The 27,827-nt window shown below is 38.9% G+C and overlaps 1 long non-coding RNA gene across 1 annotated transcript; it reads left to right on the top strand.

Annotated features, from left to right (window-relative positions):
• Nucleotides 1–268: 268 nt before the first annotated feature.
• On the top strand, nucleotides 269–27,502 carry LOC119787935. Its single transcript, XR_005281396.1, has 3 exons — nucleotides 269–364; nucleotides 459–593; nucleotides 27,429–27,502. It is a non-coding gene; the product is annotated as an uncharacterized LOC119787935 (long non-coding RNA).
• Nucleotides 27,503–27,827: the final 325 nt, after the last annotated feature.

Raw genomic sequence — 27,827 nt, 5'->3', positions numbered from 1 at the left:
TGTACAGGGAGAAAAGCCAGGGGGAAAGGACACAGCCCTGGGGGGATCATGACCCATATCAGCACATATCTAAGCACTTTTTTTTGGTAAAATGTCTGAGAGGCTTTGAACTTATTCGGGATGCTTTGCTGGTTGTTGAATAACAAAAAAAGAACTTAGTTTGCATTACATCTTGCGTCGTGCTCGCAGGCAAACCCTTATTTTTATTGCATGCATAGTTCCACTCCAGTTACCATTGTAAGGGCGTGATGGTATCCAGACATCATACACTGAGGCGCTGACAGGTTGTGCGAACATCAGTGCTTTATGATGAAGCTCTTTGATTAATCAGCAGAGACCACAGGAAATGTCTTGACAGTAGAAAGTATGATGGGCAATGTTTTACACTTCTACTGCTCCTACTTCAATCTGAAAGGTAAACAGGAAAGAGGATAATCAGGACTTTATGTTCCTTTTAGATGTGGCTTCCGCTTGCAAAGGAGAAAAGCAGGTGCCAGGTGTTCAAAAAGGGAGCTGACCTGGCTGAACTCTTCCTTTATGATGAGCTTTGAAAAATCTGCTTTAAGATCACAGCACCCACAGAGGCAATGACGGTGAGTTCCTCAAACGTCTGCTTGGTCTAATTCCAATGGAAGCTTGTTGATACTTTTTGATATGTTTCCAAAATTCTAAGAGAAGGCCCTTTTAACAAACCGTAGCTCAACTTGTGTGTCTTTAGTTGTGTCATTTAAGTGATTACTATAATGCCAACCAGCCTAAGAATTACTCACAGTTTTTAAATGACTCTATTCTTTACATTTTTAAATTGTGCAGGCTTTATTTGACTTCCCTTTTTTTTCATTACTCTGTGGTTTAGAAGCAAAGCACACCCAATGCACGAAGAAGCCAAAACAAGTAGCAAACCGTGTAATCTCTGAATGAATATATCCAAACAAAGTCTGGTCCGACAAAGTCCTGCTGTGGCTTCTGGCTGTTTTTTTTTTCTTCATCATCCACCTCTATCCCTACAATAATGCCAGAGGCCTTGGAGCTATTTTCAGAATTCCCAGATTTTCTGGTAAGGATGCAACAGTTAGTGGTTGAGAGGAGTCTTTAACTCAGCTGTGTTTGTTTATCCAGGTAACATCTGCTCAGAATTGCTTAAGTGAATGCTAAGATTAGATATGGTACATAGTAAACTTGCAGTTTTTATCCATTTATGCATTTTTATTTATTAGGAAAGAAATTCTACCATATATCTTGCAGGGTAATTGACTAACTAACACCTAACAGGAGAATGCTGGAACGGAAGCAGCAGGTGAGTCCGGGGTCCAGGCTTTGGTTATACACAATTAGACTGAACATTCCAGACAGGGGTAGAGGAAAACTGGTGCAACAGATGGAGCAGGAAGTGACATCAATGCACTGTAGCCAGCAGCTTCTCAAGAAGGATCAGACAGGAGTCATCACAAGGCCCAGTTGCTTTGTTAGTTGGAAAATCTGACCTGGCCATCTAAATGTTGTTGCTGGAATTGCCATTCATCTACTTTACCCTGGTTTCAGTCCAACTTGCTCAGTCGTGACCTCTGCAGCAATTATAATCAATGAGAACATTTACACAGCCTCTGAGTGTGTAAATGTCTAGAAGATAGCATGCCTTTCAAATTTGTCAAAATTATATTTTTGCCAGAAAACGCTGCAAGATTGCAGTAAATATTTAGAAATCAACTCATACCAACCACAAACTGAATCTTCACAACATCAGATTTCATAATTCATTATGAAAACACATGAGAGTATATTTACTTATATTTATTTAAAGCAGAGAAACCTCCCCGAGGAGAGAGAAGCAGAGAAACCTCTAATGCCTGGACAGCGGCCCTCGAGGATCGACCTTGGGGATGCCAGCTGTACATAACTCATTTGTAAGAAGTAGATATTTAATGTACTGATAATGCAGCAGTCTATTGTTTTAATTTGCTGGTTGGTTGGCACAGAGGATAATTGTCATGATGGGTTCACTGGTGTGACCCAATTATGCAGAACACCACTGAGACGGAAACAGGAGTAAAAGGTTTAACAGTGTTTATTATCACAAGCACTGAGATTATGACTGGTTCTGGTTCTGGCCTGGGAAACTGGTTCACCGGAGTCTGCGTGAGAAACAGTTCAGTTAGCGTTGCGCATAGGAGTTTGATTCTTGACAGTCTCTGATTTATACCTTGAGGGTTCTTGATGAAAGCCTTGAGAGGGAAACTGTTGGATCTGGAGAGGATTTGATCAGCAGAGTCCGTAAGCTGCTTCAGCTTCTTACTTCTTAGAATGAGCAGACCTTGGGTTTGAGTTTCCAGCTCTTGGTCCTGAGCTGCATGGAAGTCCAGAGAGAGGCTTCAGGTTTTGCTCAGAGGGCAGGCTCGGCAGGTTAAGCTCTTCCTGAGCTTCACAGGGGAAAAACTGGTTTCCTGGAAGACAGAGACAAAGGTTAGAATCCAGACTGGATTCAGAAGTCGACAAAGGTTTACAGAGACACTAGGCGTAGTGGCTAACCAACTGGATCAACACTGCGGCGTTGAGGCAAGGTCTGAAGACAGCTTAAGTACTGTGGATCCTCTGATGATGGAATGGGCTGCAGCTGTGCAGGAGGCTCAGCTCAGGAGGATCCACGGCGGACTCTGCTGGAGGAAGGTGGTACTTCTCCAGCTCCCAACAATAATAGATCTCTGCTTGGGACCCTTTGGATGTGGGTTCAGCCCTGATTAAGGCAGACTCCAGTAAAACCTGGGGAGTGGTGTTGCTGTAGTAGTAATGTTGTATTGCTATAGTAATAATGTATTATTCCTGTAGCAGTAATGTAGTATTGCTATACTAGTAATGTAGTATTCCTGTTGTAGTAATGCAGTAATCATGTAGTATTGCTGTAGTAGTAATGTAGTATTCCTGTAGCATGTTGTAGTAATGCAATAATCGTGTAGTATTGCTATAGTAGTGATTTAGTATTGCTGTAGGTGCAATTCAATAATTATGTAGTATTGCTCTAGTAGTAATGTAATATTCCATTAGTAGTACTGCAGTAATCATGTAGTATTGCTGTGGTAGTAATGTAGTATTACTGTAGTAGTAATGTAGTATTGCCACTCTGGTTGCCTGAGCAAGACCCTTAATCCCCGCACTGCTCCATGGGTGCCAAATAATGGCAGCCCACTGCTCCCCAAGGGGATGGGTTAAATGCAGAGAGTGAATTTCGCTGCCAATGTAATGAAAATAAAGCTGATTTATAGTTCTAAAAATCAGTTTGCCTTTTCTCCTCTAACCATTAGAAACAACATTTTATTTTGTCCACAAAGCTGTAGATCAACTCTAGTTTATTTTTATTTCATTCATTTTTAGCTCACTCTATAAATTTTAAGACCTCTATTTGTGTCACAACGTACAGAAATTTACATTGAATATTATCTCTTTCACTTTTACACATTCGATGATAAACTAAAATATTTTTTTGCAGAAAATGGTTTTGAAGTGTATACGAGGACTGAAATACACGTTTGCTTTGTTGAAATGAGGTATAATTAGGATTCATTGTCATAGTCTATTATGAGCAATAAGAACAGGAGATGAGTCTAAGTGAAAGGGAATTCTTCCAGCTTTCTTTGTACATTGACAGAATAGAAATTCATACATTGTGAAGATTTTTACAAGTAATTTTCATGAAAATGTCCAAAAGTACACAGTATATTTAGCAAAGAACTGAACTAAAGGACTAATTTATAGTATGTTCCTTCTTGTCTGTGTTCATTTTTGTGTTTTAATTTCCATTAGTGTTTTTATGAAAACCATTAGATATGTTCGACAAAATTGTTTCCTTTGCCCAAGTTTGCTCAATGTAGGGTTTCTTTTTCTGCCTATAGCAGCCCCACACACACAAAAAAAAAACAACTTGAAAGAGGAGCCTGTTGCTCTGTCAAGGCTCCATCACCCAGGTGTGCCAACAAAAGCTCCAACAGATCCAACCAGTGACCCCTATGAAAGGTCATGTAAGACTCCAATCTAAATTCTTGGTTGACAAAACCCTTGAATACAGCCTGAATGGGCTGTCCATCCACAGCGTAGCACCACAAAACATCTCTTCAGGAAAGCTTTAGCTTAGACATGTGAAATGTCTCTATCGTTTTGTGTAAGGTGGAGCTAGAGTGGGTTAAAGTTTCAAAAATGTACTGCCGTCTCAGCCTACTTTAGGTTGTTCATTGGCTTTGCTAACTGGCTTTGCATGGCACCACCATCAAGGCCTCAGCGCAAGGCTGTGAGAGGAAGCCCCAAGCAGAGGTATTATTCTGGGCTGCACTCTGGCTCAGGGGGGTCCACAGCCTGTCCCTCACAATTATTCAGTCAGCCACAGCTTGGTACGGTTTGATGTATCAGTCAAATGCAGACCCCCTTCCTGCTGGTCTCATCCCTCTCGCATCCTCCAAGCTGCTCTCTCTTTTTCTGTGTCGCCTTTAGCAGTTTCTGTCGAATGCAGAAAGGGCGAGCTGCCCAGAAGGTGTTTCAAGGGCTTGAGCCCTTTCAGCCTTTGACAAGCATGGCTGTGAAAATGTGGAGCTGCAACCTTGGCAACAGCTCTTATCCTGCTCGGTTTCAAACCAGGAAGAAAAAATCCTGGCCTTTCCCAATGTGCAGATACAAAAAAATTATACCACAAGTTATATAAACATAACAGCATCCCATAAGGAATCTGTAAACTTAGAATGAAATAAAAGAAAATGACGGATAGTGATTTGGAGCTTATAAGTGTTAAAGGGAATAACATAGAAAATCTGAGGTGAGTTCTTGGTCCCTTGAGGTTGGTGAAGTTGGACTGTAAAGGTTTATCACGGTGTATTCTGCTAAGTCTCACAAAAAGTTGTTTACCTTATACTACAGATTGTGTTAAAACAGTGCAGATAATGTCTATCTGTTACCCCAGTAGCAGACCCGAGTAATACTGGCATAAGCAGCCTCTCTCTCTCTGTCTTTCTACCTCACTCCATTCACTCTGTGGATATCTTGACTCCTCAGAAAAATCCTTAAGCAGCTGGCCACAAACCGTGTGCTTGAGTGCACATGCATACAATATCTCACTCCAGCCCTGGGGCTGTTTTTCGCCCCTCTCTCTGCCCTTTCTCCCCCTCCTTCTTCCTCTTCTTTCCTAGCTCTCCAGTGAGTTCCTGAGCCAACTCTTCTGGAAAAAAAGGCAGGATTTGTTCGCTGGTTCTGGGAGGGTGTGCCAAAATCAACACTGCTTCTCTCTCCTCGGGGAAACCTGTAGCAAATTGGACTGGAGCTGAGTTTTTAGTTTGTCGACCTGCATGAGGCTGCAGGCTTCCCCTGCTAGGCACTAGGTAGTGAAACCATAGACACTTGTGTTCATTTTAGTCTAAAAAAACACAGAAGCAAGCCACAAGTAAAGTGTGTTTTAAATTGTACATAGTACAAATAGATTGGTTTCCTGTGTAAACAGGTAGGACATTAGAGAGCTGCTTTTGATTTGTGGTCAGTCTGCAGTTGGATTAGTGGTTTCCTTCACTCTGCCTCACAGATACAGCAATCAGAAACTGTAGCTTTCCTGTTTGTATGCATGCAGCACTTAAGAAAACTAGTAAAAAAAAAACTTTTCACACTTTTTTCAACTCAAAACCACTAACTTATTTATTTTTTTTATTTATTTTACAAGGGTTTTGTGCGATGTACCAAAGCAAAGTGCAAAATATGGTAAAAAGCTGGAACACATAACATCTGTGAAAATAAAAGTTCAAATTTTGCCAAAGATTCTCAACTGGAATTAGGACAGGATGTTGACCAGGTCATTCTAAATCATGAATATGATGTGATTAAGACCACTCCATTTTGATTCTGTGTGTCTAAGGTTGTCTTTTGATAGAAAACTTTGAAAAATCTGACTGTATGGTCTGGTTGAATTATCTATTTAAAGTGCATTGAGGTGTAATATGCTGTGGTATAGAGATAAAAATGGATTATATTGAATTGAGCGTTCTACTCAGTTGAGGTCTTTCTTAGAGTTTTTTTTTCTTTGTAGGATCGTCTTATATTTGTCTTTATCAACCTAAAGCATCTTACCAGTTCATACTGAATAATAAGCTTCCCCATAGCTCAATGTTTCACCACCTCTTGTCAGTTAAAATATTGTGTTAAATGTTAAGCTTAGCATTTGTTTTGCATCACTAAATGTATTGTCAATGTATGCAGAACATCTTTCATATGTTTTTTGGTTTCTTCTACATGTGTTGTAGAAAACAAGAAGTCTTATGGCTCCACTGAAAAAGCCTATAGACTTGTGGTTAGGGCCACCACTAGTTGACCTATTAGCAGATTATTCTACCTAAGGTGTGAATCTCTGTAGCTCCTGAATCTTCAATTAATGCTTTTCTTGTGTGGCATGTCAGTTTAGATGGATCACCATGTTTTAGTGGCTTTTCAAGGCCATATCTGCCAGAGTTTGGACAATAATTTAAACAGTGCCCTGTGAGAGGTTTAGAGGTTTAGGTACTGTTTCATATTTTCAGTTCACACTCCAAATTTCTATTTTTAGAATAATTTGAGAACCATCCAATTCCTTATAATTCACAATTATGATCTATTTTTTGTGTTGATCTATCATGTAAAATTAAATTTAAATAAAGGTTTGGGGCTTTTAAAGTAACAAGAGGGAATAGCGATGAAGGCAAGCAATGAATCAGCTTTAGGTTGGAAAAGGAAAATTAAAACAGAATGAAAAAAATGTAGATCCGCACAGTGTCAGTTTTTTTTTCTTCCTGGATTTGTTTCTAGCTACTGTATTGTATTACAAGATATCAGAGGAGGGAGGCAGGCAATCATAGTATCAGTACAGCCTTTGTCTCGTTACACTACTTCATATCAAACCCAAATGGTCTGCAGCAGATGACACCTCGTTTGAAGAGCGTGATGTTTGATCGAGGATGTGTTTGATGCAGAAGGAATAAAAAGTAACACCTTAGCTGTTCAAGCCTGGGCGCTGCTGTTTGAAGTGTTTGAGCAACGCAGGGAAGCCTGGGTACTCTCTCATCCATTGACTATATGTGGGAGGAGTAAAAAGTGTAAATCGTGAACATCTCAGAGCTAGGACAGAATTAAAAAAAACTTACTTTACAAATGACAGATCAGTAAACATAAACAAGTAAAAATGATCATTTAAATTTACGGAATTCATTACATACAGTGAACGTAACTGACACATGCCCAACCAAATCCACCCATGCAGAAATGGAGGTGAGAAAGAAAGAGGGGACAAGAACTAAGGGGAGGGGGAAAGAGATACAGTCAGGAAAGAGTGCAATAAAAGAGAGACAATGAAAAAAACTGCAAAAATAGATAACATGGAAGTGATATATATACAGTAACTTCCAGAAGTCTGGTTCCACACCTGTATGACAGCAAAAAGAAGACAACAGACAACCGAAATCAAAAAAAGCTTCAAGAGCAGCGGGTATCTTTTAGATATATATTTATGTACTTCAGAACCTATGGTAATTACACAATATTATTCTGGGTGGTATATTAAGTATAAGTGTGTATCGGTGACCCCTGGAACCAAACTCCCATGGTATGTATTAGGGATGGGACGATTTATGAAAACCGTCAGAACTGTTCGGTTCGACTATCTCGGTTCGGTTCGTGTGTGTTTTGCTCGGTTCATGCGCTGCTCCTTTTTCTCATAGGCGAAGCGATTACACTCCAGAGCAGAAGGTGGCGGTACTGCGACCAAAGCCAACCGCCAGTAGTAAACAAGAAGAAGAAGAAGCGAAGCAGCTTAGCCGGGTGTAGCAGGAAAAAAATCAGTTGTTGTGGAGAATTGTGTCGGAATGGCGAGTGGGAAAGAACAGGAGTTGGAAGACGCGCCAGCAGCACTTTATAGGTCTGCTGTATGGGACCACTTTGCATTTAGAGTGACCTACGATGACGGCGGAAAGAAAGCTGTGGATAAAAGTGCAACAGTGTGCAAGCTAGGGGTGTAAATCACATCCATCATGGCGATTCGATTCAGTATCGATTTCCTGACCCGACGATTCGATTATTTTCGATACTTAAGAATACACCACGATTCGATTCGATTCGATTAATCGATTAATTGGTTAATTATTTTTTTTTATTATTATTATTTTTTTTTTTTACACCTTACAGGCTAAACAAAGTTTCAAGTTTGAAATAAATCAATGAAAGCTGTAATATCATTATGCATTTTCTTTAGAAACAACAGCAAATAACAGAAGTAGAAAAGTTGCATCAAAAAATACTGCAAAAATACTGCACAATATCAGTGTAATGAGTTCAATGCAATACCTCGGCTCCAGAGAAACTGTCCAACATATTTTTTTAGTATGTAATAAATATATTCAGGAAAGAGAGATGTTGTGTAGAGAGTTAGACAGGAATAAAAATAAACTAGATATAAGGGAATTGTTTCAAAGGTCATCTGGGGATGTAGTTTTTGGTAGTATTTTTAATTTTCTAAGAAGAACGGGTATTTTAGGGAGAATATAATAGTTTGTCTGGTCCATACTCCATTCTGGAAGGTGGCGATAATGCACCTATAAGTTGTTTGCCAACCGCCATTAAAAAAAAGAAGAAGAAGAAGGCTCCAGAGTGTTGCGTCACCGCCCCCTTGAGAGACGCTCCGCTGCACCTCTCCCAGATTGTAGCTGACCGCAAACAGTGCACCAGACAGGAGGCCGGCTTGTTTTGTTTTTATGACCGAAATTGCGGAAAACAACTCGTGAAGTTTGACCCGCTAGAAGAGCGAGGTGCGCGAGAACGCTGGGAGCCTTTTTCCAGCTGAATCTCCGCTCTTTTTGCCCCATTGTCCCTCCGTCGTCGGACTAAACTCGCCCCCACTTCCTCATCCCCTCGGCCGTATCTAGACCCACAGCGTGTAGCTCAGACCACGCTTCAATACTGAGCATAATTTAAAAATGTCTGTGTGAAGCTTGCTGCAACAAACTGCTGTAAGAGTATAACCAGGAAGCGCGGTAGGAGGGCAAAATAGGTTTAGCGGCACCGCAGCACGGGAGGAAGAATTACGCCCAGGAGCAAATGGATAAAAAAAGACCGGAGGGAAAAAAAAAACATGAATCGATTATCTTGCGGACGTGTCGATGCATCGGATCGTCGGCTTTTGGATCGATGCATCGATACAAAACGATTATTATTTACACCCCTAGTGCAAGCATTGTGCAACACATTTTGTTTACGCTAACAGCAACACCACCAACATGTCATGTTAACCCCGAAATCCCTCATACTCCGTCAGCAACCTCCGCTGCACTCCAGACCGGCTGCTCAAAGCCAAGCCTACAGCCCCTACTGTGGCTTCGTCCGCTCCCCTCTGATTTCCTTGGAGATGGTAGAGAGCATGCGCGAGATGATTAAATTCAAAGCAGCAAAACATACAGAAATGATCCAGGGTTTCCACGGATCATTTAAAATAATTACAATCCATTATTTTTGGGGGGATTTTTTCATTAATTCCATACATTTTTATGGGATTTCGGTGTAACAATCAACATGTATCGAACCGAACCGAAAACCGTGACCAGAAACCGTGAATCGAACCGAACCGTGGATTTTGTGAATCGTTCCACCCCTAGTATGTATGCATGGGCACGTATGAAGGGAAAGCTTCTTTAGAAGGAAGATACGCTTAATAGAAGGTATGGGTGGCCCCAGACTCAACCTAGAGTGCCCAGGATCGATAAAGAGCATGAGTTTAATAGCCAAATAATACTTATACTTTTATCTGTGGAGGAGAAACTCAGCACAAATTTTCCGTAGCACTAGCTGAGATCAAACTGACTAACAGCTCATATAGGGATTTAAAAGTGTTCTGTTGTGAATGAATGCTTGTGTTTATCTAAATCTACATCTCCTGCCTAAATATGTCTCTTCCTGGAATAGATCTTCCTCTTTCCATAACTAGCAGCTTTGGAACACAAATGACAGGAGGAAGTGTCAGGAATTTTCCAGATGTTGTTCTTCTATGGGGTTGAGGAAGGCTTATGTTTCCAGTGGCATAGGGCTCTTAAGACCTGCTCAGCCTAAGCTTTCAGGGAGGCATAATATGCAGACAAGGTTAGACAGAAGAGGTCTATCATAAGTAGGATGCACACAAATAAGCAAACCAGATTAGTCTTTGCACAAACTGCATAGCTTGTTGTAATAATTGGTGAGCTAGATCCCTGGAGGCATTTGAAAGTCCTCGCTGGTGCTCTGACCCTCTCTCAGTCAGGGTGATTGGTTGACACTCAGGCTCATTAAGCAGCGAAAAATCTCCCCTAGAAGAAAAAAAAAAGGTTTTTCAAACAAAACAACATTGTGGTGGTCAGGTACCTATCTGGACTTCTGCTCTGGCTCTGATCTTCGATGCACACAGGCATATTTTTAGCAGGACATGAAGGGGTTGATTGAAACAGCTGAAAGTCAAACTTTTTCCAAAGTAACAATCCTTTCCTGTCTTTCTTGACCATTTATTTTTGCATTTTTTTTTTCAATTAAGGAAACTCTCAGTATGCCTACAGCAGATAATTTTTCTACAACAAAATGTTGTTTGATGCTAAAATAGAACTTCAAGCTAATGCTTTACATACGCCTTTTGGAAATGCAACATGATACTAATGTTTATCGTTCAGTCGGCTCATAAAAAAGGAAAGAACAATTCACTTTAGCAGCTAATTGTTTTGTGTAAATTTAGATGAGTAGTATTTAAGGAGGACAGTTATAGATGTGATATAGTAAGATGTCCGACCATGTATTGTTCTCTCCATAATTTACTTACATGAAAAAAAAAAGCATTTATGTTGTTTCTTTTTTCTTTATGGTTTTACAGTATTTCCTCCTCGCGCTCCATCTTTTTTCGACTCCCTCTCAGCATAACTCTTTCATTTTTTACTTTCCTCTTTAATCATTTTCTTTTCAGCATTTCTTTCTTTGTTTCCTTAAAAACTTCTTTCCCTTTCTCTTGTCTCTAGTTTGTTTTTCAGTAGTTTATTTTTTTACCATCTTCCTCTCTTTTCTCCATCTTTCCTTTTATTCTTTGTTTGTGATTGTCTTACCTTTTTATTTGTTTCCACCTTCCTACCCTTTTTAATCTTTCCTTTCAGCTTTCCTTTTTTCCTTTCCTTGATTTTGTGCTGTATTATACTTCTATTTTTTTCTTTCCTCTCTTAGCTCCTTCTTTTCACATTTTCCTTAAGTGCTTTCTTCCTGGGGTTTTCAATTTGTTCAAAAGCTGTTTTTAAAGCTTGGGATCAATACATCAACACCTTCTGTAAATTTCAGTGGACATGGTAAGACAAATGACTTTATTTGTGTCTGAAAAAGCTTGCACATCGGATTCATAAAATATTTAGAAACACCATAAAGTTGTTTTAATGAAGGTCCTATCCAAATTAGGTGGAATGCTTGTTTGTTTGTTTGTTTTTTGTGTTAGAGCATCTACAAATGTGGAACTTTTCAGCTAAAGTGAGGCATTTTGAAATGCATTTTAAAGCATTTTTTTAAATTTGCAAGCATGTCATGATGGGCTTTAAGGATCTGACCCACATGCAGAAACACACACAGAAGCCAAGGGAAAAAGTTAACAGGTCTATCGTGGTTTACAAAAACACAGACTGAGAGATATACAGCTGGGTAACACTGTTGGACCTCAGCGGACTGGTGAACCGGAACCGGAATTCTTTGAACGGGACTTGAATGAATCATGTGGAGGTTTCCCTTAGCTCAATTGTGACTCAGTTTATCCTTCCAGGGGGGTAGAAGGTCCAGACTTATCCAGTGGATCAGGAAGGCTTCCTGCCGCAGAACAAAGACAAAGCAGGCTTAGACTCAGAAAGACAAGACTAAAGGTAAGACTCAGCTAATCACAGTTTGGCTTGAGTACCCAGTACTGGCAAACACTCTGGCGTCGGGGTAGTGACAGCCCACTGTTCAAATACTCCTCTGGTGATGACCCAACAAGCCGCAGGTGTGCGAAGAGGCCCAAACGAAGACAGGACAACATCTAGTGGAAGAGAAAGAAAACACAAAAACAACCCACACAAACTGGATTCCTAATAAAGCGGACCGGATAAAAGAACTTACAGTACATTACATATTTTCTGCTCTTTTCTCTATATGTACTTCTAAAACTTTTTTTTTTTTTAAACACCAAGTTTTTACAAGGAAGTGATTCAAAATTATGAAAGCAATTGGTTTACTTTTTTCCCAGCATTTTATTGTCATTACACTGTCACAAGTACAGAGCAACGAAATTAACTCATTGCGTTTAAACCATCCCCTTGAGGAGCAGTGGGCCACCATTTTGCGGTGCCCAGGGAGCAGTTTGGGGGTTAAGGGTCTTGCTCAGGGACCCAGAGTGGCAATCCATAGGTGTGGGGCTTGGAACCTCAGGATTCCAAGCACAATGCCCTCCTAACCATTTCGACACCACATATCCAAAACATATTTGCAGTGATATATCACCATTCTGGGGCGGCATGATGATATCGCCTCACAGCAAGAGGGTGCTTGGTACCAGGGGAACCAGGACCTTTCTGTGTGGAGTTTGCATGTTGTGTTCTCCCTGTGTCTGCGGTTCTTTCCGGGTTCTCTGGCTTCCTCCCACAGTCCAAAAACCTGATTGTTAGGTTTACGTGACCTTCCAAATTTCCCTTGGGAATGAATGTGAGTTTGCATGGTTGTTTGTCTTTGCGTGTCTCTATGCTACTCTGCTATCGACTGGCGGACCGTCCAGTGTGTACCCCGCCTCTCTCCTATTGACTACTAGGATACAACCCATCCTGCAGGGCACAGTATATTGTATGGACCTATCTTTTGTATTTGAAAGCACAACTTTTCTAAGTCTTAATTCTTTTTTCCCCCATATTTATTTTCTTTCTCTGACAACAAAAATGTGATCTTTAAAACCCCTAGAAGTCCTATGATTGACAGCTTAGGTAGGAGGAAGGCCCAGGTGAAAACATCGTATGAAAAAAGTATAAAATAATACTTTTAATATGAAGATGTTTACAATTAAATGTTGATGACTCAAATATTAGGACATAGGCAAGACAAAAGATTAACTTTAGTGCAGATGGATTGATCAGAGAAACTGCTGTAATTTGTAACCTCCATCTGATAAGCTAACTACAGTCGAAGAGAAACATCCTGCACCCTCCTCAGTCTAATGGTTTTCATCTCAGCTGGTGAAGTGGGTGCACCTCTAGTATTCTGAATATATTGGCTTGTCTTCCCTTAGTTCTCAGAGCACCGGCCAGTGAGTCTGGCCCAAAGCCTAAAAGAGAAGGAAAGAGTGTGAGACAAACATATTCATAAACCTTCCTCTCTGCATGCTTCCAGCCCCCCTGCTGTTGCTGTACGCTAGGCTTTTTGCATGGATGTACAAATAATTTTCCTCTGCCTCTTTGCCATCTCAGGAACTGTCTCTTCAAATAATCAACTTATATCAAAAATCCCTCCGCAGCTAGACGAACTCCCACAGCGCCACAGGCCGCTCCACTCAAGCCTCAAGTATAAGATTGGTGACACGCTACTGAGAGAAAAAGAAAAAAACACCATCCGTCCTGGCAAGATAGGGGAAATCAGAAATAGAATATATTTGCTGTTCATCTATGGAGGGGAAAAAATGGCAAAGCGCACAGATGCCTGCTTCAGTTCTGTCTCAAGTCTTAAGTAGAAAAAACGTACTTCACATAGCTTAAATTGTGTTTGCAGAGGTTTGATTTAGCACAAATTTCCATGGTGGACGAGAGGGTGGGGTTGTTTGGGGGTAGGGGGGGACTCAGCTGCACAAATAAATTTGTCATCAGGTCTAAAGCTTTTTTGGCAGGCTATCCTTGAGCCAACCAAGGTCCTTGAAGTAGGAAAGACTTTCCTGCTGCTCTCCTCTGCATCTCAGCAGGTCCGAGGATTAAATTCACGCCTCCCGTCAAAGACTCTGACGAGCCTTAAAGGGAGAGCCGCTCTTCTCCAGCTCCCCTAGATATCACTCCCAGAGGATGGCGAGATTGGGCCTTTTTCATTGGCAGTTACGAAGCAAGTGGTGCCCCAGTGAGCTGGCATAATGCAACTCTGGGCTTAGAAGCTACGCTTGCCACTGCTCACTATGTCTCTCTTTATCTTGTCTTTTCTTTCTTTCTTAGCCGTGTCATTCATGCATGTCACCACCCTTGTGCTGATTCTGCCTGGTTTGCACATGGTTTGAAAAGTGTCTGTCGTCTGACATCTTCATGTCAGTCCATCTTTGTTCAGTTTTGCTGTGTTTTGTCTGTTAAAATGGGTTGCAAGAAAAAAAAACAAAAGCGTTGACTTGCACTGTCTTATTTTAAAATAGGATTCAGTGTTGATTCGAACTTCAGTCTTTCTTAGGACTAAACCCAGACTTGTGCTCAGATTGCCATTAACCAAAAATAAGTCGTCATTCAACATTAACAGAGAGCAGCTGTATAAACACTTTTTGCAACTGAGGGCAGTCTTTTTACTTGGCATTTAGGTGGCCAAGTTTGTGTAAATCACTTGCCTTTCAGCAGGATGGTACTGTATTCAATTGACGTCCTGTGAATCATTGATTCAATTCAATTCAGTTTATTTATATAGCGCCAATTCACAACACCAGCCATCTCAAGGCACATTACAGTTCAACCATATCATACAGTCAAAGTGATTCAAAGTTTTCTAGGGAAAACCAGTGATTCCATTGACTCAAATGCAATCCTTTACACTAAGCATGCTTGTAGCAACAGTGGAGAGGAAAAACTCCCTTTTAACAACAAGAAACCTCCAGCAGAACCAGGCTCAGTGTGAGCGGCCATCTGCAGAGGCCGACTGGGGTTCAAGGAGAAAGAATCAGAGATACAAAAAGCAGCTGTAAAAGGCGGCCCCGTCCAGGAAACACACAGCCAGGCAGACGAGCTCCGAGCCAGCTCCTATGTCAGAGGATGAAGAGAGCACATCCAGCCAGTCACAGTCAGAGAAACAGGACTACACTGGAAAACAGGCCAATCTCCAGCATCTACTGTATAAACAAGGGTGTTGATGGCAGCAGCACAGCTGATATATCTCTCCAGGATGGTGTCACAGCCAAACATCATTAATCTAGAGAAATTTTTTAATTGTGAGAAATTGCACATTACTGGATTAAAAAGATTAGTTTTCTTTTTCTAGTAATGTCATTACCACGGGTAGTTTATAATCATGGCTAAATCTTGAGTTCTTCAGATTTCTATCTGGTTCCTTGCTTTTTTTATTAGAAGACAGAATTGAGGGTTCTATATTAATAATTGAAAGTGTATTTTCTTTGCAGATGATGCTTGTTTAAAGTGCAGAAAATATTTTACATAGCTAAAGTACTATGAAGAACTAAAGTACTATGAAGAATTATAACAGTTTGAAAATAATATCAGGATTATTACATTTTAGAGCTTGCTTACCTTTAGTGTGACATATTTTGTATATCCTACATGACAAATTAACTGTTTGTACAACGATTGTATGGAACTATAAATAACTGTTAGAGTGTACAGCTTAAAACATTGCTTATTTAAAAAAAAACCTTTACATTTCTTTTAATTTTAGCACTCAGTCTATTTGATTTTCAAGGTTTTTCAAATCACTTATTTTGTTTACTAATACGGTGATAAAAAAAAAATTCAAATGTATGTTCAGGCTTTAACTGGAAGCTAAAACAGAGAATTTTGTTAGGAATTTATTCCTTCTAGGAACTCTTTGTCACCTAAACAAACATTAATTATTGAAAAAAATATGTTATATTATGTTAAATTCAAGTGCTGTTGCATTAAAACTATATGTTACATAATGACACATGTACCATTAAAGGTATAGTGGAGGAATTTTGCTAATTTTTGAAAAGACCTGTCCTCTCCACATGCACAACTCTGTACCTGCTCCCGAGAGGGAACCCCTATTAAATGCATGCAGTTTAAAAGTTACTGTTTGTATCACTCATATGAGCTTACTTTCCAGAAGAAGATTGGCAATTTTTCCACTATGATAAGTGAAAATGGGGAGGACCACGTAGGACAGCCTTACGTAAACATATCACCAGAATGATTGACAATTAGGAGGACCACTTATTTAGATGATCCACCTGGGAAAAGAACATTCTCCACTATACCTTTAACCTGAATTTTTCATTTTCTTAATGATAATGCTCAAAAATATTGTCTCCCTGGAGAATTTTAGTAACTTAAACAAAAAATGAGATTACAACAATTATTTAAAGAATTTATTATATTTTTAAACACTAACAAAAACACTGAGATTAGATTCCATACAGCCCATAATAGTCCATTATATATAATTTCAGTCTTTAAAGAAGAAATCAGGTTCTCCAAAAGGTTTATCAAAGTTCACCTTTTTATTGCATTTTTTTAATAGTAAAGACAGAACCAGATTCAAAAAACAATATTTAAAAATACTTAATCGATCTTAAAGGAAAATTTAATAAAAGTTAATGTATTCCAATCTTAAAAACATTACTTTAGCTTACGTTTAACCGCAGATAAGTAAACAGTGGATGTGACCAAAACTAAAAAGATCAAAGCTGCCATCTTGAGTTCTTCCAGGTTTTCTCCTCTTACATTCTTAACCTGAGCCTGCACTCCCTAAGAACTAGTGCTCCAATTATCTAGAAAAACAAGGTTTTCCATTAAGTTCTATGTTATTCATTGTCTCGCTCTCCTTCAGCTTCAGTGCCGGGCCCCAGAGACAAACTTTGGGGGTGTTTGTGGGAGGGTTAATGAATTCAAATCAGTGTTTGCTGCAAACACAGCTTCGATATCCTTTTGCAGGGGCCTTGAGATCAGTAGCCTGAAGGTTAGAGAAGGGTCGTCTAAGAGACAAAGCAGTTGATTAAGATGGTAAACATCAGACCCTGGAGACTAGGATCTAAAACCTAGAAACTAACTAAATGCAAACACAACAGAAAAAAGTAAAGTAGTATGATGTGGATTGATATGCCACCATCCTTTCTAAACACTGACTTGTTTATTAGAAGTGCACCACTAATTTAAAATGGTGACATATTTTATCTAGCTGGGAGATTGCAGTCAGAAATATCAAAACCTAACCTGTAGTCGATACACACCATACTTACTGTAAATGCCATCAGGTCACTCTTACCATAACACTCTTTTTTGTGTAAGGCATAACTATGCAAGAAATACTTAAAGGCAGCCCTGTCAATTGCTTGTAAGATGTTTGTAATGTAAGTGTTCATTCAGGCTGCCAATAGCCAGACCTCTTGAGTGCTTGTCCTTTTTCCCCCAGTTTTTATCATTAAATATTTCACTTTCTTTAGTGCAAAATTCAGCTGTCAACCATTAGTTTGTCCCAGGGATGCATCATTTATTGTCATTATCATCAGTATCAGCTGATCTTGAGCAATTTTTACACATTGCAAACAAGCAAAATCAGCACTTTGGTCACTTTTTCACAGCATCCAAAGGTTAAAATACATAACATTAAATATCTGTAAATATCAGATATCGGCCTAACAGAAACATTGATATCAAATTTACAAAGGGGGCGACTTCATTTGATAGTAGAAACGACAATAAGTATAGTTTTCTTTTCTTTTCTTTTTTTAGAAGGCAGGGCAAGTTTATGGATATAACACAATTAAGTACAAAGACAATTCAAAGTCCTTTGCATGAATTAAATAATAAAATAGAAGAAAAATAAAAGGAGGATAAAAACAAATGAAGATAATAACATGATAAAAGCAGGTAGTAAGCAAACGTAACAATTGGATCACAACTTAATACCTCAGTTAGCAATTTAACAGCCAAAAACACTTCTAAAAAAAATAGTTTTAACCCCTTAAAGGAACTCATGATTTGAGCACTTTTCCAATCTTCTGGAAGCTTGTTCCAGATCAGTGGAACATAGGAACTAAATGTTGCTTCTCCAGGTTTGGTTCTAAATCTGGGTGAACAGAGTAGGCTGGAACTAGAAGATCTGGATGGTCTGGGAGTTTGATACACTGACAACAAATCTGTTATGCATTGAGTTACTGATCCATTCACTAATTTATAGACTAACAGAAGGATTTTAGAGTCTTTTCTCTGAGCTACAGGGAGCCAGTGTAAGGACTTCAGAACCAGACTGATTCTACTGTGTTCTACTTCCTTAGTTCTTGTGAGAACTTGGGCAGCAGCGTTTTGGATCAGCTGCAGCTTTCTGGTGGACTTTTTTGCAGTAATCAATTCTACTGAAGATAAATGCATGAATGGGTTTTTATATATTCTGCTTGGACATTAGTCCTTTAATCCTGAAGATGTTCTTCAGGTGATAAAAGGCTGATTCAGTAACTGCCTTTATGTGCCTCTGAAGGTCCAGGTCTGTGTCCATGACACCAAAATTTTAGCCATAAACTCTTCTTTTTTTAGCTGTAGTAGCTTAAGCTGTGTAAAAATCTCTTAAGATCAGTCTTTTCTAAAACTGAACACACAAGAGTTAAATGCTTTTGACAGAAAGGGGAACTCGTGCAGATTTTAACATATTCTGCAAGAACATACAATTATATGTAAAAAAGCCAAATATAACAAAAATGTGTTTTATTGTTTAATTTGAACCACCATTGTAATATCATTTTCACACTCATGTACATTGCTGAAGTGAAATACTCCTCATGCTTGTCTATCTGAGCTCAAAGTCATAGTACATGATTGCCAAAATAAATTGTATTTCCTGGGGATTAAGCCAGCCCCTCTTGGAGATTCCTGTTGGAGTAGAAATGGCAATTTGGGGCCATCATGCAACACTAATTTATAATGGCACCCCTGGAAATGTTGTTTCTCATTTGATTTGCAATTCAAACATGCCTCTGGACAGTGCTAACATGTCTCCACAGTGGAGTGTGGAGGGGGCTAATTGCGCAGAGGTGGCCAGTAGCGACATGAGAGTCTATAATTGCAGGACACGCTCGGTGTGTGTGAAGAACAATTTGCATATCACTTCCACTGTCTCTGTGAGGTGGTTGAACATTATTAACTGGAACACTTGCAGTGTCCATGGTCAGCCCATCCTGAATGCATTTTCTTTGCCCTCAATTTGTGTGACTTCTTGCCTTAATCGTTTCGCCAGAATCTTTTTAAAGCTCTATCTCGGTGGACTTCAGTGGATCAAAAGTGATTTGTACCCGACTTGAGTTTTGTCCTTACAGAATTTAATAAGAGCGGAGAAGTTGAGTGATATAAATGTGAAGGAAGTTTGTCTAAATTCATGATCAAATTCAAGCTCAAACATCCAAAAAGCTTTGGAAAAATGCTGAATCTTAGCTAAAATGTTTAAACTCTTTGTTCACATGAATGATCCTTTTAGAATTCAGTAGTAAAGAAAGATTTGTCTGTTTAAACAATGACAATTTTGTAAAATCTAAGGAATGTGAAAATGAATTTAAGCAGATGGTTATAGGATGTTTTTTTTTTCTTAAAGTGTAAAACTTGTTTCAGCAAATGGATGAGTGTGACCTTAACAGCTCTACATGAGCCAAAAGGAGCAGCCTCATTACTCAGGTTTTAAAAATCAGAAGACTAACTTTCCCCACTCGGCTGAAGCGGTTCGCTTTTAGATCTTATGAGGCTTGTTAGGCGAAACAATACACCTAGGAGCGGCAGAGTTGTCCAAGCCTCCACCCCTCTGAACAATGAGCCTGTTGTGCTTTCTTCAATGGCACGGAGAGGTCCTAGGAGACCGCAAAGGCAGCTGTGGTGAGATCCTGGGACAAGGGCTAGGACTCGGGGAAGGAGGAGTAGTGCATTGGGTTTTTATTGGGGAGCAGTGTGAGGTTACAGAGTGTAGTGGGACTGTGTGTTGTGGGAACTTCTGATTCCCCTCCTGCTCAATCCCACCTCCCCCTCCCCCATCTTTTCTGACTCCAGAAAAGGCCAAGGCGTAAGAGCTGCCATTTGCAATGCAGATCATGTTTAGGAGAAAGGAAAAAAGAAGCCAGGAATCAATGGTCCAGTATCAATCCACTGACTGCAAATGTCCTTCACAATCTGATTCTTGACCCTTGCCTACCATCCCCAAGAGAAGCCTCTATTGTTCTTCCTGGACCCACCTATCTCCCTCAACTCCATTTGGCTGCCTGAGATGCCACATTAAGTGAGGAAAATCCACAACTCCATGTTTCCTTTAAAAGTAGGGCTCCAAGTGCCATTTAGAAATGTGTTCAGCAGGTTTGGGGCCATTGCACAATGGGCCTAACAAAGGAGTAGAGGAGGTTGAGGATGGATAAGCGGGGGAACCAGCCAGTGTTTAAACACAGCATTCACCACTTGTGGTCATTGTCATAATAACCCAATTTGTGTCACAAGTCTGGTTAAATAGTTACGGTAAATCAGAAAGAGAAAAAGAGATTGTCACAAAGAGGAGGAGGCTGGAAATTCCAACTCATTACACCTGAGCGACAAAAACAACAACAAACAACAACCCCCTTATGTATTTACATAAAGCCTCAACAAGAGCAAGATAGGATTTTAAAGGTGTCATCAATGGGAAATCAGACTTTTCATGTTAAACATGTGCAATGGTGGTTGAGTATCAGGAAAACCTGTCTGGCAATCCACAATATTTTTTCAAACCAGGAAAGCCAGTAAGGGTGTAACAATTTGAGTCTCTTCCTTGATTTTTACCATTTGCGAGTATTAAGATAAGCCAAACTTGTAAACCACCATTCCGGTGTCTAATCAACCAAAACAGACCATTTCAGCTCTCAGGGACACCTCTCAGGTCATCGATAAGTGCTTCTGCTTGTGTACCTTTTTAACCTATTGTTTATGAGACCAGGAAATAATGGTAAGCAAAACTTCTAATGCTGGTAATGCTACATCCACATGAATATGCATATGCAAAGTCAAATTCTCTCTTTAATGGAGAACTTTTCTTAAAAAGTGTTCTCCTTAAAATAAACATGAATTTAAAGATAATTTAAGAGGGATTATATATACAGTTTATAATGTTAAAAACCAGACTATTACTCCTTTTAGAATATATTGGGGGGATTTAAAAATTTCCGTCATCAAAAAGAAAATACCCCTTTAGTTTGGCATCAGGATTATTGTCTGACGCAAATGCCAATTTATCATTAGCAGCTAACTGTAAGCAACAAATTTAGGAAACGAAGTTTGTAACCTAGCGTCAGTCAGCCTGATAAAAAAAAAAACCTTTGACATATATAATAATTAACTGTTGACTACACTGATAAGTGCTAAGTCCCATTGAAAAAATGTATTACTTGCCATTTTTTTAAATATGCCCATGGATTATATCTACTGAGGATAATGAGAATATTATTCCTTGACAATATAAAGTAAGCACTAAATACTGAAGATTTAATCAAACAGAAAAAAAACTGTGCAAATATAACATTAATAACACTCATTAGTACAAAATAATTTCAAAAATAATAAATACATACAAGTTTTGGATAAAAAAATCATAATTTGGTTTGACATTTGGCATTTTGGCTAAAGCGAAGCTGTTAGTCTATCATCTAGCTCTGTGACATCTATTCCCAGAGCCATATTGGCAGAACACAAAAAAATAAAAAAAAGGCACATGGGAGGTTTCAAAACATGCATGACGGAATCTTTAATATACATGTGCATCTTTTAAATAAACCCGATACTGAAAGTGCAGGAGGGTTTTCAGCATCAGAAGATTAGGTAGTCACACTATTGTTAATTGTTTCCACCCAGATTAGCAGCACCATTTTTTTGCATGGTCCTAACAAAATAAACAGGTTAGCAAACTGAGAAACTATGCTATGCCCCATCCCCTCCTTCTACATTGTCCTTATTGTAAATGGCTAATGTGAGCATTTCTACCCTCATAAGTTGATCCAAATTTGTTTCTGATGTGTCATTTTATTTGTTCCTCTTCATTGTCATGAGATCACTATTATCAACGTTGTGCAATATTTGATTTCACTTCTTTTTATATAAAAAGGTGTGACTGCCCATCCACACTTAAATGCATACAATTAACAAGCTTGCAACTCTTATGAAAAACATCCCAGTTATTTCTAGCCATTAGTGATATGGTTTGAAGCAGAAAACTGTTTCCAAGCCCTTGACCTTAGGGGCTGGGGGCGGTGTGGAGCAGAATACAAGCTATGGAGTAAATTGGCCGAGATGTGATTCTGAAGCCAAAGGTTCAGCATGTGCAGGGCGGCTGGCCTCAGACTATTCATTAGCCTGCAAGATTGAGATTGAGGGTCGTCTCGTGGCACCTCGACTCTCATTTGGTGGAGAACGGATGAAAAAAGGGTCCACATATGGATGGTGTGACCTCTCAACTCGCTCAGGGGCTGACCGAAGGCTTCCAATCATAACATAGCCCCAAGGTAATGAGAGAACCAGAAGCATTTTGCCGTTGTGCTCTGGTTTTCTATCAACTGTCCATGTGGTTGACATTTTACTCACTGAAAATGGCTGCCTGGTTTCGGGAAAACACTCATCTTTATTCCCTCAGTGTCTCCGGGTTAAAGAAAAGAGGGAATTTTTTTGTAGCAAAAAGAGCACGCTCCTGATGCGTGCTCCCTCATTTACTTTCACGCACTCCCTCCAACCCAAAGCACATATGCATGATTTCCAATCAGGGATATACTGCATAAAAATGCTATACACTGGATTAGCTTCTGAATGGTATTATTTGACAGTCAGTGTGTCAGTTCTCTCTGTCCGTGAGAAGGCTGTTCGGTCCTGCTGTTTATTTATGAGCAGCTCGAGGCCCAGTGCTTTTAATCATTCATGAAACTTTGACGGACCGCAAAAGAAGTCAACACAATGCTGAATCCTTAACCTAACGCATTACAGTGAGGGGAAAAATAAAATCTCTTTTCTTGAAGAGAACAGAAATAGAAAGCAAATATGATGGAAGCTGGAAGAAAATCTACAAGCTGATTGATTGTGATTAAACTTTCAAAATGTGGTACTGAGAATCAAATATATCAGATAACAATTTCATAACTAAGATGAAATTCTAGTATGTCTTTCGCCTTTCACCCGAGTTCCCAAATGTCTTTTCCAGCATGTTTAAAAAATAAAAAAAAAATTAAATTATATTATTAAACCAATATATTTCATCCAGACAGTTAGCAGCATCTAAACAAGAGACAATCAGTTTAGATCAAAATTTAGAAGTTTAAACTTATATTGCTATATGTACTAAGCCTGAAGTGGCTGGATTCCTAAAGAAAACAAGCAATAGTTTAATTAACAGGAAATTATATGGTTTTCCTTGTAAACGAATTGTTTAAATCTCCGTGGGAACTGCTGGAAAATACAGAGAGAAGGAAAACTAAGCAGGTCACTGTAAAAATAAAAAACTGGAAGGTTTATGTTAAAGGGTTGTGTGTGTGGGTGTGTATAAGCAAAGCTCTCCAAAGTCAATTTAAGCAGCATGAGATCATAAACCCAGTCAATTAGCGCCTATAAAGACACCAACTCACACTTCATAAATCAGTGCTGGTAGTTTCAGTTCATCTCATGCTCTGGCCTAAATTATAATTATACAGGATTAAAACGTTCTCGGGTCTCTGTGAAGTCTTAAAATAGTATGGAAAAATCATTTCAGTCCTACCCAAGTCTGGATAGGCATGAACCAAAGTTTTTTTTCTTCTGACTGCTCTTCCTTTTATTTATTTTATTTTTTTGCAAAGTTCTTGTTTTTCAAATTAACCCTTAAAATTCCTCAAATTATAAGACTGAACATTTCTTGCATGAACATCCTTAGCAGAGCCTTAAATCTTGCATAGGGTGTATAGGAACATGATTACCAAAAGCATTTTCACAATTAATTGTAGATATAAGACAAGACTCAAATCTATTTGGAAATTCTTTAACTCTCCCCCAAAGATGGTTTCCTTGGTAGTAAAAGGTTTAGTTGGTGTATCCTGAGTAGACTAGACTTTCATTGGGAACTACAAGGTGTTTTAATGACATAGAAGATCGCTGTAAAAAAAATATTTTAACACATCCAGATTTATTAAATAAGTGTGAGCCCAGGAAAAAATTTGACTCACAGGAGACAATAATTGCTGACAGAGAACACTGCAAAAAATGTAAATCTCAATAAGTAATTTTTTCTCAAAATAAGTGCATTTAGTCTTAAATTGAGGAGGCAAGTGAGACACTTTGCTAATGGAACAAGACAATTTACATTTGAAATAAGAAAATAAAATTGCATTGTCTTATTTCAAGTGCATATTATCTAATTATGTTATTTTAAGAGTAAAAATACTTATTCCATTGGCAACTCACCTTATTTACTTACTCAGATTAAGGGTAATAAGGCTAAATGTAACAAAATTTGTACTTATTTCTAGACTGTTTTTGCAGTGTACACGTTTATAGTTGATGTAAATATAGTTGCAGTACTCACAAAAGCCACACGGCAGCAGTGATCAACATAAAAAGCAGAAATACAGAAAAAAAAGAAGAAACGGTTAACATACCACTGGCAAAATTATTGATTATTTAAGAATAGTAGGTGTGTTTTTGGCACGATGCAGAAATATATGGGGGAATAAAATGACAGGTTTACCTGCTGCGCACAGAAACTTTTGGGAAACAAGCCCTCCCGCGAAGCCCATACAGAATGCTTTGCTTTTTAATAACGGATATAAAACAATGTTTTACTAAATAAAAGTTGCAAGCATTGTATACTATGGTAGTTTTTTCAGACTTTATTTATGCTGTATGTAATGGAAAAAGAAACCAAAATCTTTGTTTGTACCTCAGGCTTGGCCAATAAACTCACCCCTGTATGCTGTTTTCACACTGATCTCTATTTATTCATAGAGATAAATTAGAGATCCGTGTGTTTTTAGTCACTGAATAAACAGTAACAGCTCTGCATTTAACCACGCTGTTCCATCTTCTGCACCATTTAATGTCAGTACAGACAAACTCATTCATAAAGGAAAACTTTATATCCTCCCATTTGGAACAAGACTGGCGCACACAATCAGCGCTATGTCACAAATCTTTGGAGGGACGCAACAAGAAAGTAAAAAAAATGTAGATAAAATGAAGGGATATAAAATAAAAATTAAGGCAGTGGCCTTTGGCTGCACAGGCCAAACAAAAAGTAAAATTACCAAACATGCATTTAGCACAAGAAGAACCGACACATAACCTTATCAACACATTGCAGGGTAATGCCTTAGTTTAATCAAAAGGGAGTATACAGCTTCATGCAGGAAATGGCTGCCCAACAATGCACATGTGGTTAATAGGTACAACCCATTTCAGAAATACACTATCTTGTTAAAAAAGTAACTGTCTACCATTTCAATTTGAATGCACCAACATATTTCAACAAGTTGAATGCATATTTACATATTTTTCCACTAGTATTGGTGCCCAACAAAGAAATCATGGCCGACATCCAGGGCTGTGTCCCAATGTTCGCCTTAATCACTATGTAGGGCACTATATAGAGGTTACGCCATTTAAAATAAGTCTCCAAACATCAAGTGGATGAAAAGTTAGTGGACTCAAAATTTCCCACAATGCACCTTGAAAAGTAGTGATCATCTATGGTCACTTGACAAGCAGATATATCCTGGAATGCATTATGAGATTTTGTCGCAGTCACTACACAATCCGTTCCGGAAGCACCATCTCATAAAGTCTCATAAAGCACCAAGTCATAAAACATTTTCTAAAGATGTGTATTAGCATTCTTTAGTGAGTTAAGGATACAAATAAGAAATTTTAGAACCATAATTATATTATTTATGGATGTACGTATATACAGTATCTGGTTGCGCATGCAGCTACTTTCCTCAAGGATGACCAAGCTCCTCCCCTTATCTTTCTTTAAGTAAGTACTGTAGTTCTTTGCCGCAGAGGATGCATTATTCTTTTATTTGAGAACCCAATCTTTCAGTCATGATACAGATTTTTTAAAAGTAGCTACACTGCAAAAACAATCCAGAAATAAGTAAAAAAATGGCTTAAATTAAGTATATTTAGCCTTAATTTGAGCAGGTAAATAAGATGATTTGCCAATGGAATGAGTATTTTCACTCTTAAAATAAGATAGTTAGATAATATTTACTTGAAATAAGACGATAAAATAGTTTTTTCTTATTTTAAAAGGAAATTGTCTTGTTCCATTGGCAAAGTGTCTTACTTATCTCCTCAAATCAAGGAAAAACACACTTATTTTAAGAAAAAATAACTTATTGAGATTTATATTTTTTGCAGTGTAATGGTGGGGGAAAAAAGGCTAGTACATTAACAGCTTTTTTCTTTTGGCTCAGCTTAAATTCTACTCTCCAAAATAATGTAACTTCTCTCCATGAGTCAGGAAATTCCTGTCTGAGGACAAGCACCATGTAACAGTTAAAAACCACAGACCTAAGAATGTGGATACATATTGTACAGTACTTTTGCAAACATATATTGGGGGAAAGGTAATTTTAACCTGGAGAGACTCACAAAATATTAAATTTATTAATGAAGGTAAAACAATCATATTCTTTAAAATATTTCTATCTAAGGACAACCAGCTGATCGACTCATTGACTCTGCACAATCCCTTGCACTGAGCATGCATGGAGTGACAGTGGAGAGGAAAATTCCCTTTTAACAGGAAGAAACCTCCAGCAGAACCAGGCTCAGTGTAAGCAGCCATCTGTCGAGGCTCTGGGGTTCAAGGAGACAGAAGCAGATAAAGAAATACACAAAAGTTCCTTGGCACTCGGGGCCAGTCAAAAGATTTTGATGCTGTGAATCACTGTGCGCCTGGATGAGTAACCTAGAAAAGAATTAGAGTAGTCTACTCGTCAGGGCCTGGAGAATGGTGGTGGAATAAGTCAGAGGGTGAGTGGGCCTAAGTCTGGTAATAAGGGAGGCGACAGGGTGGATATAGGTGAAAGTTTGCTTGTGTGCGAGAGACAGAAGTTGGACCAGGAGCTACAACTTCTGGAGCTGAACAAGGGACACCACAGTTGGTTCAGGTGAAGCTGATGAGTGTTTGAATTTACACTTAAGCTTCATTTCTCAGACAATTGAGCTGACTTTCTTAAACTTGTTTTATGCTTGACATGTCCACGAGGTCCAGCAGCCAAATTGTTGGCTTTTACCCCTCTCCATGGAATCTGTGCTGACAGAATTTCTACTGCACACACCTAGGAAATGATAGATCCACACATAGAAAATATGTTGAATAAACAACAGCTCTTACCAGCAATGGCTCGCAAATATATAATCTACAGGCATCCTGTGATCGTACCCATATTATCAACAGATTGTGGAAAAACTCTTGCAAAAATTGACTTTTGCTCAAAGACAGCAAAAAGAGGCTTTAAAGAAGTTGTAAATGGCTGTGTTTTCTATTTCCTCCTGTAGTGTGGTGTTGTACGATTGCCGTTTCTGCTCTACACGCCCCTCTTGGACCTGGCCAGAATGCGGAAAAAGCGGCACGTAGTATAATAGCCAAAGGCGTTGTGACGAATGGCTCCTTTTCTGGTCAAAATTGTATGTCAAGCAATTGTACCCAACCTTGACCGCCAAAATGGTCAAGTACATCCTAATCGTACTATATTAGGTCACATTTTAGACAGTGTTTGATTCTATCATCTCTCTTTTGCAACATTTTTCTATACAGTTGGATGTCCAGTACTTACTTTCTCTCTTTCTTTCCTTTTATGCCCCTTTTTTAGACAAGAATTTAAATATAATAGGCTTCAAGTGTGAACACAGGCCAATTAAGCTTCTTTGGTTATTTTCTTCCATACTCGTTACAAC

Source organism: Cyprinodon tularosa, unplaced genomic scaffold (assembly GCF_016077235.1).
Source record: "Cyprinodon tularosa strain WSP-4 unplaced genomic scaffold, ASM1607723v1 ctg306, whole genome shotgun sequence".
In the NCBI taxonomy this organism is placed as follows: domain Eukaryota; kingdom Metazoa; phylum Chordata; class Actinopteri; order Cyprinodontiformes; family Cyprinodontidae; genus Cyprinodon; species Cyprinodon tularosa.
The sequence above is the reverse complement of the archived record's forward strand: the minus strand, read 5'-3'. Positions and strand labels throughout refer to the sequence as shown.